Here is a 16404-nt window from a genome sequence, read left to right as displayed (position 1 = left end):
TCTCGGATAAGATTAAATCTTGGTTTAATTATTATTTTTTAGCTATTATTCTTTTTTTTTATAAAGCCTTGATCCAGCCATGTGAGGAAGTGTTGGAGAAAATCTAGAGGTGAGTGAACCAAGATGAGTGGCATATGGAATGCTTTCTATGATGATTGACTAAGGATCTGGATTGCAAAAGTCAGTTGATAGATGAAAAAGCTGGGATATGATAGAAATATTTAAGTTACTAAAAGGGTTTTATAGGATTGATGCAGTAGAAATATTGGCTAAAGGAAGTTATCCTTGGAAATTGAGCAAAAACGTGCTTGGCAAAGGTATGAGAACTAGAGTTTTCACTCAGAGAGTGAATATGAGTGGAATGGATTACCAAAATTAGTTGTAAGTATTTAGTAGGTCAATGCATTGAAGGAGAGGTATAATAGATACTGTGGATATTCTGCAAGTAATCTTTGGAGACTCTATGCAAATACTGTGCAATAATGATAACACTGATGTTATCACATTGCAAGAATAAGAAGTAAGAAAAAAATATTTGGTTGATACTGAATCCTAAAATAAATTTAGTTTAATCCTTTATCCAAGTGGAAGCAAACAAAGTTTAGACCTGAAGTATCTTCAGGACTGAGGCAACTCATGGTAAAGGTGGACCAAGCTCTCATCGCTTGTCTTAGAATCTCCCATAATGCAAAGCACATCTCCCTGTGGATATGTATAATGCTATGCATTAAGGGAAGGGCCACTACCCATAAATTTCGATCTTTATTTAGGTCTCGTCAGTGGGAGCCAGACCCAGACTAAATTTATTATAGTCTAACCAAGTGGGGAAAAAACTTCCATCTTTCTCTAAATCCAGAGTAATTTAATAATAAGGTGAGACACCTTTTGGCAACTCGTATAGGTATATATTACTTCTCCATTACTTCCACCTTAGTATCACCACTTATGGGTCTGGCTCCCACTGACGAGACCTCAATAAAGGTTGAAACTGGTTGGATGCTTGGGTGATGAATGGCAATGCTGTAGCACATGAAGTTTTAACTGAGGCTCGGCTGTTGCTGTCACCCAGGTCCTGGGGGGGGATGAATGGCAGCTCTGTAGCCCATGAAGTTAACTGAGGCATGGCTGTTGCTGTTACCCCTCAGATAACATATGAGCAAATGAGTGGCTCTGCTTGGTGGTGGTGGGGTGAGCCTGCCACAGGGTAGAGCCAACACTGAAATTTCTTCTCAGTAGTAGGGTGAGCCTGTTACTGAGGGGAACAACGCTGAGTTTTTGGAGTTTGACCGTACCTGAACATTCAATAAATCAAAACCGGTCAACGTAGTGGTCCTTTCCTTAATGCACAGCATTATATATGTCTGCAAGGAGATGTGCTTTGCATTTTTTACCACGAGTTTTTTACCACCTTTACCACAAGTTGCCTCAGTCCTGAAGATACTTCAGGTGCAAACTTTGTTTGCTTACACTTGGATAAAGGATTAAACTAAATTCATTATACTGAATCCTAAAGTTCAAGAATCAGCTATAGAAACATGAAAGACAATGCAGAAAATTACAGTAGTACAGCAAAGAATTGTTCCATTATGTAAAACTTATGTAAGACCACATGTGTAATAACATACCACAAATCTAACTAATAAGTTTGGATTTAAGTGTGTGGGTGGGGGAGAAGCAATATCAAGATCCAGAATGTCATCAATGGTTAGCAAACAATCAAGGAGTGAGTTTTTGCACACAGAGAATGATAGGTGGTGAGAAGAATGAATTGAAAGCAGTGGAGCAATTACAGATATGAACTGTGGGGCATCACTCACACTGGCTGAAACTTCACAGCTTCTGCAAGTGAATATACTTCAAATAAAAAAAATAAATAATTATATTACACTGCAGATTTTCAAAGTACATGGTCTACCAAATTATAGAAAAACATAATAAAACATAAAGAAAATTTGATTTCTCGAAAATCTGTATCAGGAAGAAAAAATAAAAATTAAAAAACTAAGAAATTTAAAGTCAATGAAAGTGTAATTCACTCCAGTCCAGACTTCATTATTAATAGAGCATTAAAAAAAAAATCATACGCCGCTTTTATCACTTAAGATTGGTTCTTGGGTGATAAAATTCTTAGGTGATTGGCAAACCGCCGTTAATCGAACCCTAAATTCCCATACGCTCACTAACATAATTCAAAATTATGTTCGCCAATGTACTGTACTGTTTGTACGTCCCGCTATATGTAGTTGGAGAATTAAGTAGTAGGGAAAATGTGTGGAGTAGAGTGCCCTCCTGCGATGAGTTTTTAAGCTACTTGATGGCGCTACGTGATAATAAATAGTCATAATATCAACGGAATAGCACTTAAATAATGAACTAAAGAAGAAACACATTTGTTTATTCGTGCAAAAAGTGAAATGTTACAGAATTTGCTGTTTCGAGTTCATTCTGTTCATTATTATTATTATTATGTGACACCTCCAGCGAGTCCAAAGACTCATCGAGGGAGAGTGTGGAAACAGCATCGAACGATGATAAGTCCCTTCCCACTACTAACCGGGCTCAAACTTGCTTAACTTCTTGCATGAGTTATTAGTAGCAGAGGCTCTACTAATCGAACAACCTTGGCTGGCTCTACAAATTGCAGAGTCTAGTGGGGGGTGGGGTGGGGGGGTATTCAAGCCATATAAGTTCGTAAGGGATTATTACCGGATTAATGTAGATCAGATTTTTCATACAATGGATGGAGAAAGGGGAAGAATAAGAGGCCATCCTTGGAAACAGTAAGGAGGGTGTAATCAAGGGAATGAGGACTAGTTTTCTTGCTTGAGAGCTGCGAGTGGTTAGAAGTAATTGCCTGAAAGTGTTGTAAATAAATGTGGAGACAGTAAATACATTCCGATCATGGTGTGATGAGGTGTGTGTGTGTGTGTGTGTGTGTGTGTGTGTGTGTGTGTGTGCGCGTGCGTGCGTGCGTGCGTGTGTGTGTGTGTGTGTGTGTGTGTGTGTGTGTGTGTGTGTGTGTGTGTGTGTGTGTGTGTGTGTGTGTGTGTGTGTGTGTGTGTGTGTGTGCGCGTGCGTGCGTGCGTGTGTGTGTGTGTGTGTGTGTGTGTGTGTGTGATCAAGGACCTCCCACCATGACTCCATGGAAAATTGAGTAAACTTGACGGCAACAAAGCCGCATGTCCTTGAGGGAATGTGCAAGAGAGTTAACAACAGCTTTAATTTACATTTTTAGCATGAGTCTAAGATTATCCCATATTCCAAAAGGGTGGAAAGATGGCAAAAATTGTTCCACCCAAATTGAGGGGGGGGGTGATACGACTAAGGTTTCGACGTATAGGCCAATCTACTTGTATGGAGTTGTGGTCAAGATCTTGGCGAAACTAGTGAAGACACTGATTCAGAACTGGGTTTAAAGCAGCAGAATTCTCTTTAATGAACAGCATGGGTTTGCTAAAGGAAGATTGTGATCTAGCAATATACTTACTTATTATAACAAGGTGACGAATACATTGGACAAAGGGAATGCATATACAGTAGAATACAGACAGTCCCCAGGTTACGTACGAGACACGTTCCTAAGAACGTCTTTAAGTCGGATTTGTACGTAACTCGGATCCCAGATAAACATCGCATATACGGTAATAATAATAATAATAATAATAATAATAATAATAATAATAATAATAATAATAATAATAATAATAATAATAATAATAATAATAATAATATAATGGCTCATATGTGGAAATAATAATACAGTGTCATAATAATAATAATAATAATACCTCTGTACTCTAATAATAAGTTACAGAAACTATTGTGCTCTTTCTTTTAATTCAAACAAACATAACGTAAAAACAAACTCATACATGTTGGTCTGTTTACATGGGTGGAAGAAACTAGTTCCCAAATTATTAATTTAATTATTAAATTCAGTGGTTCCAAAACTTTTTCGGTTCACAGCCCTTAATATAACAGGATTTTTTCATGCGCCCAAAGTCAGAAAATAGGTCTTCCTAACAATTGCAGTATGCAGTTGGTGCAATTATTTCAGTTGTAGGCTGTTGGGTTTGAATTATCTTCATTACTGTGTTGATTATGTACACTAAGACAATTATAGATATTTTTAGGAGAGTAACCGTTATAATAATGAAGATAACTCAAATGCAACAGCCTACATCTCTTTACCGTATATAAGTTCTCTTTCTCCTAAACTAGCGAAAATCCTGAATAAATTTAATGTAAAAACATATTTCTCCACCTTTCCAAAACTCCGATCTTACCTCAGTCAACCTACAGTAAAACACAACCTTCTTCATTTCCAAGGAGGAGAATACAAAATCATTTACAGTTGCGGCAAACCATATTATGGCCAGACAGAAAAGTCCATCTCTCTCTCTCTCTCTCTCTCTCTCTCTCTCTCTCTCTCTCTCCGCATAGAAGAACACCAACGTGACATTTCTTAAAACAACAGAGTCCATACTAGTACCCTATCCAGCCAAGCTTTATTCTCGAATTCTCCATTCTTGCTATGCTTGCTGCGCCAAGCTCATTACTTGAGAAAGAAGTAATATTTATTTGTTAATAAATGCATGCATTTATAAGCATTCCATTCAGGCTTTTATTTTTATAGACAGAAGACGTCTTAAGCTTGCGCGGCAATAATTGAGCTGTGCGTTGTGTATCGAAGGCCGATTCTTGCTCGTCTAGTCAAAGCTACCTTGGATTGCTCGGTCGTGAGAATTTCCAGGTCCTCGCTGCAGCACTATGATTTCATGCACGCGCATAGCCATTTCCGCTCCCTTCACGTCATCTTAAACACAGGACATACGCAGTCAAAGTAGCTCTAGCCAGTGAGCTTCAGCCAGCCTTTACAAGTATGCATATTGCTTGGGAAAATTAAGTTACAACCAACTTTTTATGACGATATTATTGACCAGTTCATAAAGAAGAACCGTAGGGTAGAAATTGTATTCAAGTAACTAAATTGAAAAAGATAGAATATCATTAGTAAAATAAATGCTGTATTTGTATGATTAATACATTTCTAAATATATAGTTTTAAATTGTCATTAATTCATTATTCCGTTAATCAGACTTCAATCACACCTCTCACTCCCTGAATGATAACAAGAGCAGGCGTGAATTTCAAGACCAGCATTCGCCCCTGTCGGCCAATACCAATGCAGAAGGACAACAACATCAAATACACTGGAACTCAACTTCAAACATTCATAAATGCTCCGATGATTTAGAAAGAAGTATCTTGGAATCCGAAGAAATAGCTCTTTATCCTGCCCAACTAAACAGCAATCTCAGTTACAGCCTGCCCGATTCACAAAGCGCTGTAATCCAGTTTTGGGGCAAGCATGATATCATTCACACGCACAGTGCTTCACGCCAGAACTAACGCTCGGACTCAATTTCAAATACAATTGCTACTTGTTCTAAACTCTGTTTTGTCTAAAGTAGAATATATTTTTAAGATGTTATTTTCTCCATGATACTATATTCACCTGACTAAGTCGGCATTTCCGATGAAACTAGTAGTGAAACCTTATTAAATATCTTGTATTTTTTTCTCGGTGTTTAAGTCGGTTAATAATTTTAAACATGTCATTTAACCGAGCCAATTACTCTGTAATTGGCTCGGTTAAAAGCACATCACCTTGAGGAGATGTATGATGCTATGCAATAAAGGCAAGGGGCCACCACTACCCAGACCGGTTTCGACCTTTATTGAGGTCTCATCAGTGGGAAAATGACTTAGAAATACCAAGCTTTAAGTAATACAGAGCTTATAAATATTATACCAAAACAAGTTACCATAAGAAAGTTTTTTTACTTTGGGTATAATATAAATACGTTAAAGATACCAAGCTACTTTAAACCTGGTTTTAATTCATTTCCCAAAAGCAAACAGGCAACAAATTCAAGTTTGTGCCTGCAAGTAGTGCAAGTCTGGGTGTAAATATTCTTAGTATTTACCCTTAATGCAAAGCACATCTCCTTGAGAAAATGTATGATGCTATGCATTAAAGGCAAGGGGCCACTACCCACACCGGTTTCGACCTTTATTGAGGTCTCATCAGCGGGAGCCAGGCTTAGAAATACGAAGGTTTAAGTAATACAGAGCTTATAAATATTTTACCAAAACAAGTTACCATAAGGTGCTTTGACCTTATTAAAGGTCGAAACCGGAATGGGTAGTGGTCCCTTGTCTTTAATGCATAGCATCATACATCTCCTCAAGATGTGCTTTCCATTAAGGGTAAATATTAAGAACAGTGATCAGAGCTTATTCCACCTTTACCACGAGTTGCCTAAGACTTGCACTACGTGCGGGTCACCCAGACTTGCACTACTTGCAGGCGCAAACTTGACTTTCTTGTCTGTTTGCTTACTTGGGAAATTGATTAAAACCAGGTTTAAAATAGCTTGGTATCTTTAACGTATAATATATATATATATATATATATATATATATATATATATATATATATATAAAGTTTTTTTTTTTACCTAGGGAATAATGTATATTAGGGTTACCAAGTAATTTTATAAACTTGGTTATTTTACTCCTAATCCCAAGTAAGCAAACCGTTAAGTTTGCGTCTGAACGTAGTCAAGTCTAAAGGTGGTGCAACATCAGGCAACTCATTGTAAAGGTGGTTAAAGCTCTGATCACTATTCTTAGTATTTTCCATAATGTAAAGCACATCTCACTAAGAGATGTATACTGTAATACATTACGGGGGGTCACTATCCAGACCGGTTTCAACCATTTTTGAGATCTCCTCAGTGAGTAGCTAGACCCTAAATACCAAGGTTTTAGTGATACAGAGCCTTATCAACTTTACCTATACAAGTTGCTACAAGGTGTTTTCATTTTGAATAAGAATCTCTGGAGGAGATATAGATGTAAATAGGTTTTTTTTACATCTATATTAAAGATTTAAAATAATCAAATTTATAATATTACTTGGTAACCCTAATATACATTATTCCCAAGGTAAAAAAAAAATTATTTACATCTATATCTCCTCCAGAGATTCTTATTTAAATTAAAAACACTTTGTAGCAACTTGTATAGGAAAAGTTGATAATGCTCTGTATTACTAAAACCTTGGTATTTAGGGTTTAGCTACTCACTGAGGAGATATCGAAAAAGGTTGAAACCGGTCTGGGCAGTGGCCCCACCCATAATGTATTGCAGTATACACCTCTTAGTGAAATGCGCTTTACATTATGGAAAATACTAAAAATACTTAACTATATATGCAGTTATTCAATATTGGCGTTCACGTGAGCCTGCACGCACACTTGCAATAAACATTGGCAGGCCTGTTAGAACAACTTGAAAAGTACAACGTTTTTTATGTATCAATTATGTGTAGAATTTTTACCTGTAATTTCCAGTTTGTTTAGATACTTCAATGTTTATTACTATTCTTTTCCTTTAACAATACCTGAAGGCTGTTATAAGCTGAAACTAGTCGTATTATTCTTATTAAAATCTTAATAAGTTATCTCGGTTTTTAGTCATTAAATCTATGTTTTTAATATATATATATATATATATATATATATATATATATATATATATATATATATATATATATATATATATATATATATATATATATATATATATATATATATATATATATATATATATATATATATATATATATATATATATATATATAATATATATATATATATAGGGTCTAGCTACTCACTGAGGAGACCTGAAAAATGGTTGAAACCGGTCTGGGTAGTGACCCCACCCATAATGTATTACAGTATACATCTCTTAGTGAGATGTGCTTTACATTATGGAAAATACTAAGAATAGTGATCAGTGCTTTACCCACCTTTACAATGAGTTGCCCTGGTGTTGCACCACCTTTAGACTTGAACTACGTTCAGGTGTTTTATATATATATATATCCCCATGTATATACTCGTATTATATATATATATATATATATATATATATATATATATATATATATATATATATATATATATATATATATATATATATATATATATATATATATATATATATATATATATATATGGAGGAAGGGCACAGGATTATTTAGTTGGATCTCACCTGAGATGTGTATCATTCAATAATTTGTTGTAATTAATTATTAATCATCTTACACAGTTCTGTTTCAAACTTACTGAAACAACTTCTTATTAAACTCTTTAATTTCTCGTCTATGTTCTTTGTAATAATTTTTCCCGCCACCACCACCGTCACCTTAACTTCTCCAAGGCCTTCTAACTCCAGCCCGTGTCGTAAATAAGTTTTTGACACTCTTGTCAAATTCGTTGCTGAACGCTTCCTTTTATTTGTATGATTATTTCGATAAGTGGTAAAATATCCTGTCAGTAGAGCCCTTCTGACACGAACGCCATTCGCAACTACCCCGAAGTTATAGCATCCCTACGCCATTTCCTCCAGCTATTTCAGAAAACAGATTAACACTAATGCTCGTCATCAGTAATGCCCTAACATTTGAGTAAAAAAAAACAATGACGTTGTAAAAAAGGGGGGACACTCCTAAACGAAAGTAGGCTATATTAGCCATAAAAATAATAATACAGATTAAGAGGTTTTAGAAATTTATCCCTTCCCAATCTACAAACCAAAAAAATTGCTAAAAAAGATATATATATATATATATATATATATATATATATTTATATATATATATATATATTTATATATATATATATATATATATATTTATATATATATATATATATTAATATGGATGATCAGTTTTATACGTGTATCAAAGTTGTTGTAATTGAACCACTTTTTTTATAATATGTTAAAAGAAAATATGTTAAAAAAAATGTTAAAAGAAGTGGCGCTTGCATCCTCTGCACTTGGCTGCTTGAAGTTAGACCTAGGTTCTAGTCTAATCGCTGACTGGAGGAACTTTTTCTCAGCCTACCTTCGCCCGGTTCCCAATTAGTCGATCTCTGGCACCGGCAAGCAGGTTTATCCTCCTGGAAACTCGGGATTTTCGTCCTTTGACTCAAGACAATCGACCGTAGTACCCACATTATTTCAGACAGTGACATATCTTGTTATAGTTAGGTCCCAAGAGATGACAGCACTTGTTTGCCAGCCTCTTCATCGGTGGCTGCTATAATTAGTGATAGACATGGGCCAGCCTTCTCTGATTGGCTACCGGTGGAGATTGAACTGCCCGCTCAGTCTCCAAAAGCTATATAGGGTATAAAGGCCTCGTTTACTTCCTATAAGGGAATAGGAACTATATGCTTAAGTACGGCGGCTCGCGTGTTAGTGTTTCGTGTCGTGTATTATTGATGGTGAATTGTGAATTTGACTTATATGTTTTTAGAGATTTATGCTTATTCATTAGTAATAGCAGCTAATTGCTTGCTGCCATAAACAGACACTTTATTTACCATAGTGGTTTATCCAGGTAAGTCAATTGAATTTACAAATGCAATACGCTGGGCCTACTGCCGCTAGTATCGCCATTGTGTTATTTTATATCGTGACATCTTATTGCTGGTAGACATCTTAGTGTGTCTACGGGATTTGCTAGTGGACCTTCAAAAGTCCACAGGATTATCTTTACCTGCTCGGAACACCTGAGCAATCTCTGCTCTTTGACACATTTCTAAATTATTGTCATGGCAAAACTTCTGAATGAGGCCAAATTCGAGGAAGTATACATGGAATTCCTCACACTAGAAAAAAGCTGCTTAGTGATAATTGGCCAAGAAAAGCCAAGCTCTTTGACAGATTCCCCCCCCCAACACACACACACATCAATCACAGAGGACAATATGGATGACATGAGTGAAGAGCCCATAACTCTGACGCAATCAGATTTTGCACACTCCCCAAGTATGGAAGATGCTACATCCCAAGACAGCAGCTATCATACCTTGGAAACAGATACAGAGTTCCAATTGGTCAAAAATAAGAGGAAAATCTCCACCGATGTGGAAGAACCTAAAAACAACAGGGATAGAAGCACTCAATGGTCCTAAAGAAAAGATACCACCAGTCATATTAAGGGATAAGGAAAAATTGATCCCTGTCGCATCAGCCCTCAGAAAACAAAACATCGCATTCTCATGCGATGTTTTGTTTTCTGAAAACTCAGATGAGGGAGTTAAAATACAACCCACTACTGTCTCGGATTACAGAGAGATGACCAGATTTATGGACAATGCTAACGTCCCATATCACACCTTCACTTTACTCAGCGAAAAGAACCTGAAGGTTGTTCTACGTGGGATAGCTGAAGGTGTCACTCCTGAAGATGCATCCACTGATCTCTCCAGACATGGCCTGTCCCCACTTAAATTGGGCAGAATGCTCAGATCAGATAAAAGACCAATGCCTTTGGTGCTGGTGGAAATAAACAACACACAAAAGCAGATCTATGACCTGACTGTAGTATGCGGTCTCAAAATTTCAACTGAGTCTCTAAGGAAAAGAGCATCTGCAGGTCAGTGTCATAGATGCCAAAGGTTTGGACATGCCCAAAATTTATGTAAGGCAGCCTTCAGGTGCTTGAAGTGCAGCGAGGGACACCAGACCATCACATGCACCAAACCACGCACAACTCCAGCATGCTGTGCAAACTGCAGAGGACCTCACCCTGCCAACTACAAGGGATGCCTTTCCAATCCAAAAAAATCGAGGACTAACAAAAGTCAATCTTGCTCCTCCACATAACAACGTTTTAAGCAACCAAACAAATCGTCCTCCAGTCCGAAACACCTTGCCTTCTACCTCACAAGAAGGAACAACCATGACCAAAACATATGCTGAGGCTGCAAGAACTAAGCCTCCTACATCTCTCGAGCTAGAAAGCTCCAACATAACATCCGTTTTAACAGCTTCACCTGCCACTATGCTGCAAGAATTCAGCAAGACATGCCCCTCAACATCTTCCAGAAAAAGATTCCTGCAAAACACTCAAAACATTATAACAGCCATCTGTCATGAATAATAAATTCAAACCAAAAAAGCTCTTAAGATAATCGCATAGAATGCAAATGGATTGATGAACAAGATTTTGGAACTTCAAGAATTTTCAACTCGTCTCAGTGCTGATATCATCTTGATTGGTGAAACACACCTAAGACCAGCTAATAACCCAAAATCCGTGGATAGACTATGTACAGAAACGACCGAATTGGCACAAGAGGTGGAGGCACAGCCATATATATTAAGAGTTATTTGATTCATAATACAATAGACAAGCCCAAAACAGTAAACCTGGAGGTGACCGGAGTGGAGGTACATACCTTCAATGCTGGGAGTCTCAAGATCTATGCTACTTATAACCCTCCAAGCATTCCTCTGCTGACAACAGATCTGGACTCCATACTTGGTCCAAATGACTCCATAATAATAGCAGGAGATTTCAACTCAAAACACACAGCTTGGTACAGCTCATCAACTAACACCAAAGGTCACACACTTTTCAACTATGCAATGCTCAACTCTGTTGTTGTGGCCGGCCCTACCGAGCCCACCCACTTCAGCCCTTCGGGTGGCTCGGATGTGCTGGACATTGTCATCTTTAAAAATTTAAGATACCAATTCAAATTGGAATCAGTCAACGAATTATCTTCTGACCACAGTCCCATACTGCTTAATCTAGGTTCATCAGATCAATTCTTTCCTCTGCACACATTCATACCATGGGACAAGTTAGCCAAGGTTCTTCCCAATCATATTGGTCCGGTGCCCAATATCAGTAAAAAGGAAGAGATTGACACAGCAATAAATAACTTAACCATACAAATTCAGAAAGCAATAGAATCAGTCAGACAATCCAATGTCTTCCACCCAACCAACCATATCCCTGAAGAAATCATGGATCTAATCAGAGCAAAAAATAGAGCCAGGAAGAGATACCACAATACCAGAGCCCCACAAGATAAAACAGTACAATCTAAACAGGCAGGTTCGAGAAACTCTTCAAAAACACAGAAACCATCAATGGGAAACGAAATTGGCGAACATTAATACTGAAGATCATTCTGTATGGAAATTCTTAAGAGCAATCTGCACCAAAAAGCAACTCATACCCCCTATACAAACCAAGAAAGGGACAGTTCACAAAGATGAAGAGAAAGCCGAAGCACTAGTAGATAACCTAGAATCTCAGTGCAATCCGTCTTATACAAATCTAAATATCAACTTTATGTACAAGATTCATCGTCATGTTAGGACAACCTTAAGACAGAATACTGTTAACTCCGAACATATCACTCCTACAAATCCGACAGAAATGATAAATATCATCTCCCATCTAAACAATAATAAAGCTCCAGGACAGGATGGCATAACTAACAGAATAGTGAAACTACTTCCAAGAGAGGCCATAGTCCATCTCGTCAACATTACGAATGCCATCTTTAGATTCCAGCATTTCCCTACTACATGGAAAACAGCCACAATCATACCACTGGAGAAGCCGGGGGGAAATGCTCACCTTCTCGAAAGCTACAGACCCATAAGCCTATTGTCCAGCCTCGGAAAGGTGACAGAGAAAGTGATCCTCTCAAGATTCCAAGCAGAAACAGATGAGTTAGGAATTTTGTCTAATGAACAGTTCGGCTTCCATAAGGCCCATAGTACAGCTCAACAAGTGCACCAGCTGGTAGAAATCATTACTAAAGGTTTCAACTGGAAACTCAATACAGCTGCCATCTTCATCGACGCAGAGAAGGCGTTTGACAAAGTATAGCATCAAGGCCTTCTCTACAAACTGATAAAATTTAACTTTTCAGTCAAGTTAATAAAAATAATACACTTACCTGAAAGACAGATATATGCAGGTCAGGGTCGGCGAAACGGTTTCGACCAGACGCAGGATCTCGGCAGGCGTACCTCAGGGATCTCTTCTGGCACCTCTCCTGTTTTCAATGTATGTAGCAGACATCCCTCTGAACCCAAGAACAACATTTATTGCATTATATGCAGATGATACTGCACTGATGGCAAGATCACTGAGCCCAAAATTGGCTAAAAGACTACAAACTAGCATACACACTTTAAAAAAGTGGATGGCAGACTGGAGGATCCAAGTTAACCCCCAGAAAAGCTCAGCTATATTCTTTACTAGAATGAAAGGATATTTATTTATTGGGAGTAAAGATTCCATGGCAGACTGAAGTTAAATATCTTGGAGTGATTTTATCAGATTATTGATAGTAAACTCCTATTCAGCAAACATATTAGTTACATTACCTCAAAGACATCCAACGTCTTAGCACAGCGCTACCCTATGAGCAACAGACTAAGTAAACTTGACACGAAAACAAAATCAACAATTTACAAGACGGTAATTCGACCGGTTATCACTTACCCAGCATGGAGCCAAACCGCAAATTCAAACATTCTAAAACTTCAGAGATTATACAATAAGTGCATGAGGATGATTCTGGATGCCCCTTGGTTTATAAGAAACACCCAGATCCATAGAGAAGTTAATATCCGTTATATCTCTTCCTTTCTCATAAATCTAGCTGAGAAGTTCTTTACCAAGACAAGTAACCATCCAAACCCGTTAAGCAAGGAAGCCTCGGAATATAATGAAGAAGAAATCAACAAATATAAAAGACCAAAGTCTATCTGAAGTTCAGCTGAACACAACTAACTTCACCGTCCTCAATGGGTGAGCATATAGCTCACAAACACTCCATTCAAAGTTCTTTATTACAAGACAAAGGAGAATATGAAAAGCAATTTTGCTTCACCCATCTAGTCAGAAATGTTAATGGTATAAGGGAATAAAATGCGTTAGCTAATTATTATTATATCATTTATATCACTCTTCAAAAAGAGAGATAGTAATTATTACAGACCTATACATACTCTAAAGTTACTGAGATTTTAATTAAAAAAACGCTACAATTATCTGAACCCTATATCTTTTTATTCGCCCAATCACTACGGTTTTGGATCCGGTCTAAACACGGAAAAAGCGCCGTTGATTTTAATGGAATCAATACGCAATAGAATAAACAGTGGGAATTATATCGCAGCTATTCCAAAACATAAACGATTGGCCTTATCTCATTATCTCCAAAGCATTTTAACATGTCCATCACGATCTACTCCTACAGAAAATGTATTGATATGGTATCAGAGGAGTCGCGAATATTTAATTTAAATTATTCAGCTAATAGAAAAAGATTTAAACATTATTCAAACCACACACATACGCCATGGTTTATATTTCGCAAAGACAACAATGAAATACAAAATTTAAAATATTGCGTACCACAAGAATCAGTATTAGGACTATTTTGTTTTTAATCAATGTGACTGCAGCTTATTTAGCATGATACTGTCCTTCGCTGTTAACACCGTTCTGATTTACAACGAAGTTAATATCGATTAATTAGAAGACCACATAAATAAGGATATGACAAGATTAAACAAATGTTTTCATAATAATGGCCTAGAAATAAATTTAGATATATTTAATAAATTTAGATACACTGTGTATCCTAAATTTTGTCTAAAAGGCGTTAGTTTATTATTATTTATATTATTTATTATTATACTCACTGCATTGTAAATTTTGTCTATTTTAATCATCCTACATTGCATTGCCAATTTGTCCTATTTGCATCACCTATTGCAGGTTTGTCTCGATGTTAACAGGACATATCTTATATTGTACTGTATCATTCCATCTGTTCTCGTTAATAAATTCTATTGAAAATAATAATAATAAATCTAAACCACAAAAATGTGTGTGTGTGTGTGTGTGTGTGTGTGTGTGTGTGTGTGTGTGTGTGTGTGTGTGTGTGTGTGTGTGTGTGTGTGTGTGTGTGTGTGTGGAGTGAGTGGGAGAGAAAGAGAGAGAGAGAAATCAACTTGTCTAAACCAAGGATTAGCTATGAAACCGGATAAACAAAGCAACAAACAAACAAACAAACAAAAAACTTATTGAATGGTTAATCAGAATCGAAGCTATAATTCTCTTATTCCCCCCCCCTCCTATTTCTATTTAGCATCATGAAATTTCATACAGGGTACGCAGGCCTCGAAATAGGATTGAGTAAGGTAAAAATATCATTATTTTTACTTCTATTGACCGACTGATTTTCCCTTTCAGTCGTTTCCGACTGTAGGTGACTTTGTAGGCATTGCCCACAAAGTATTCCTGGTGAGATTTTTTTACATGGTAGTTCACCATTGCTTTCCACAACCCCCCATTATCCGGGCTCGGGGACCGGGAAGTATTCATGACTGTAATCCGCGTGTGTGTGTTCACGGGGCTGGTTTGCCTGTTCTGGGGGACGAAAAAAAACCCCGAGTTTCTGGGTGAAAACCCCGAGTTTCTGGGTGAAACCCCCCCACCTCCATATGAGACCGGCTAACTCACTTTTAGTAGAAAGAGACCAGATAAAGGTTTCTTCATCTCACTGACGGGAATCGAACCCACGTCTTTCCGACCAAAATGCTTCGTCTATACTAACAGGAATACGGAGGCTCTGTTTTTATTGTATCTTTCAAAATGCTTACGTGTTAATGGTAGTGACATTCTTAAAAGTAGTCTTCGCCAAAACGAGTAATTCCATTTAGTTACCAGCGATCATCGTGGGTACATGACACTTATAATGAATTTGATGGCATATTCGCTTGAAGGGAAGGTACGCTCCCTCCCCCCCTTTTTTTCTGAAAATGAGAATCAGTATAAAATTTTAAAAAAAAAGTGATGTTATATACATTATACTTATTATACTTAATTGAATAGCAAAAAATTACCTAATACGATAATCCAAAAACTTATGCAGTAACACTGAATCTCTGGCTCACTTTAAAAAAACTAATTTGTTGAAAGCTAAACGAAATTATGAGGAATTTTTCGGCACCGTGATGATAAGCTCTACTATCACTCTTTAAAAGTTCTCGAATTGTTTTTGCAAGCTACCAGCAATAAATATTCTGGTTTTTACTATGACGACATTTGTAGATATGAAGACTCAAGCAAGTTTAGTAACAAAGGATTTTTGTTAAGTAAAGCTTGACGCATTCGTATATCGAAAATTGTTTTCTGATAACTGAGATAAACTAGGTGCATTACAATAGACGTTATCAAAATTCGGTGTTACGATAGTAACGCTTCCAAAATCCAAAGACCTGCCCTGATAAAAAGGACGTTGCTATTGAATTTCAATGGTTTCATTCTTTCATCAATGGTTCATTAAAGTACAGAATTTTGTTCAATAGGGATCTGCTTTATGATAGGATTATAAGTAAGTATAATCCCATCATAAAGTATATCTGTTCCGTCTAAAATAGCACTGATATATTTATTTATTTATTTATTATTTTTTTAAACATAGATTTAATGACTT

General features: G+C 36.8%; 1 protein-coding gene across 7 annotated transcripts in view; it reads right to left on the bottom strand.

Annotated features, from left to right (window-relative positions):
• LOC150103239 (adenylate cyclase type 2-like) overlaps positions 1 to 15931 on the bottom strand; it is a 457038-nt gene extending 441107 nt beyond the window's left edge. For 6 of the 7 annotated variants that reach the window (XM_090397822.1, XM_090397825.1, XM_090397827.1 and 3 more), the window contains exon 1: positions 15812 to 15931. The gene's annotated coding sequence lies outside the window, so the exon portion shown is untranslated. Of the gene's footprint in view, positions 1 to 12846; positions 12997 to 15811 lie in introns of those variants that run through there. The other variant, XM_090397823.1, reaches the window with a different exon arrangement.
• Between the last annotated feature and the right edge of the window lie 473 nt (positions 15932 to 16404).

This window comes from Typopeltis vanoorti, chromosome 9 (assembly GCF_054136105.1).
Source record: "Typopeltis vanoorti isolate ZY-2024b chromosome 9, IOZ_Tvanoo_1.0, whole genome shotgun sequence".
Taxonomy (NCBI): Eukaryota; Metazoa; Arthropoda; class Arachnida; order Uropygi; family Thelyphonidae; genus Typopeltis; species Typopeltis vanoorti.
This window is presented reverse-complemented; position numbering and strand designations above follow the sequence as displayed.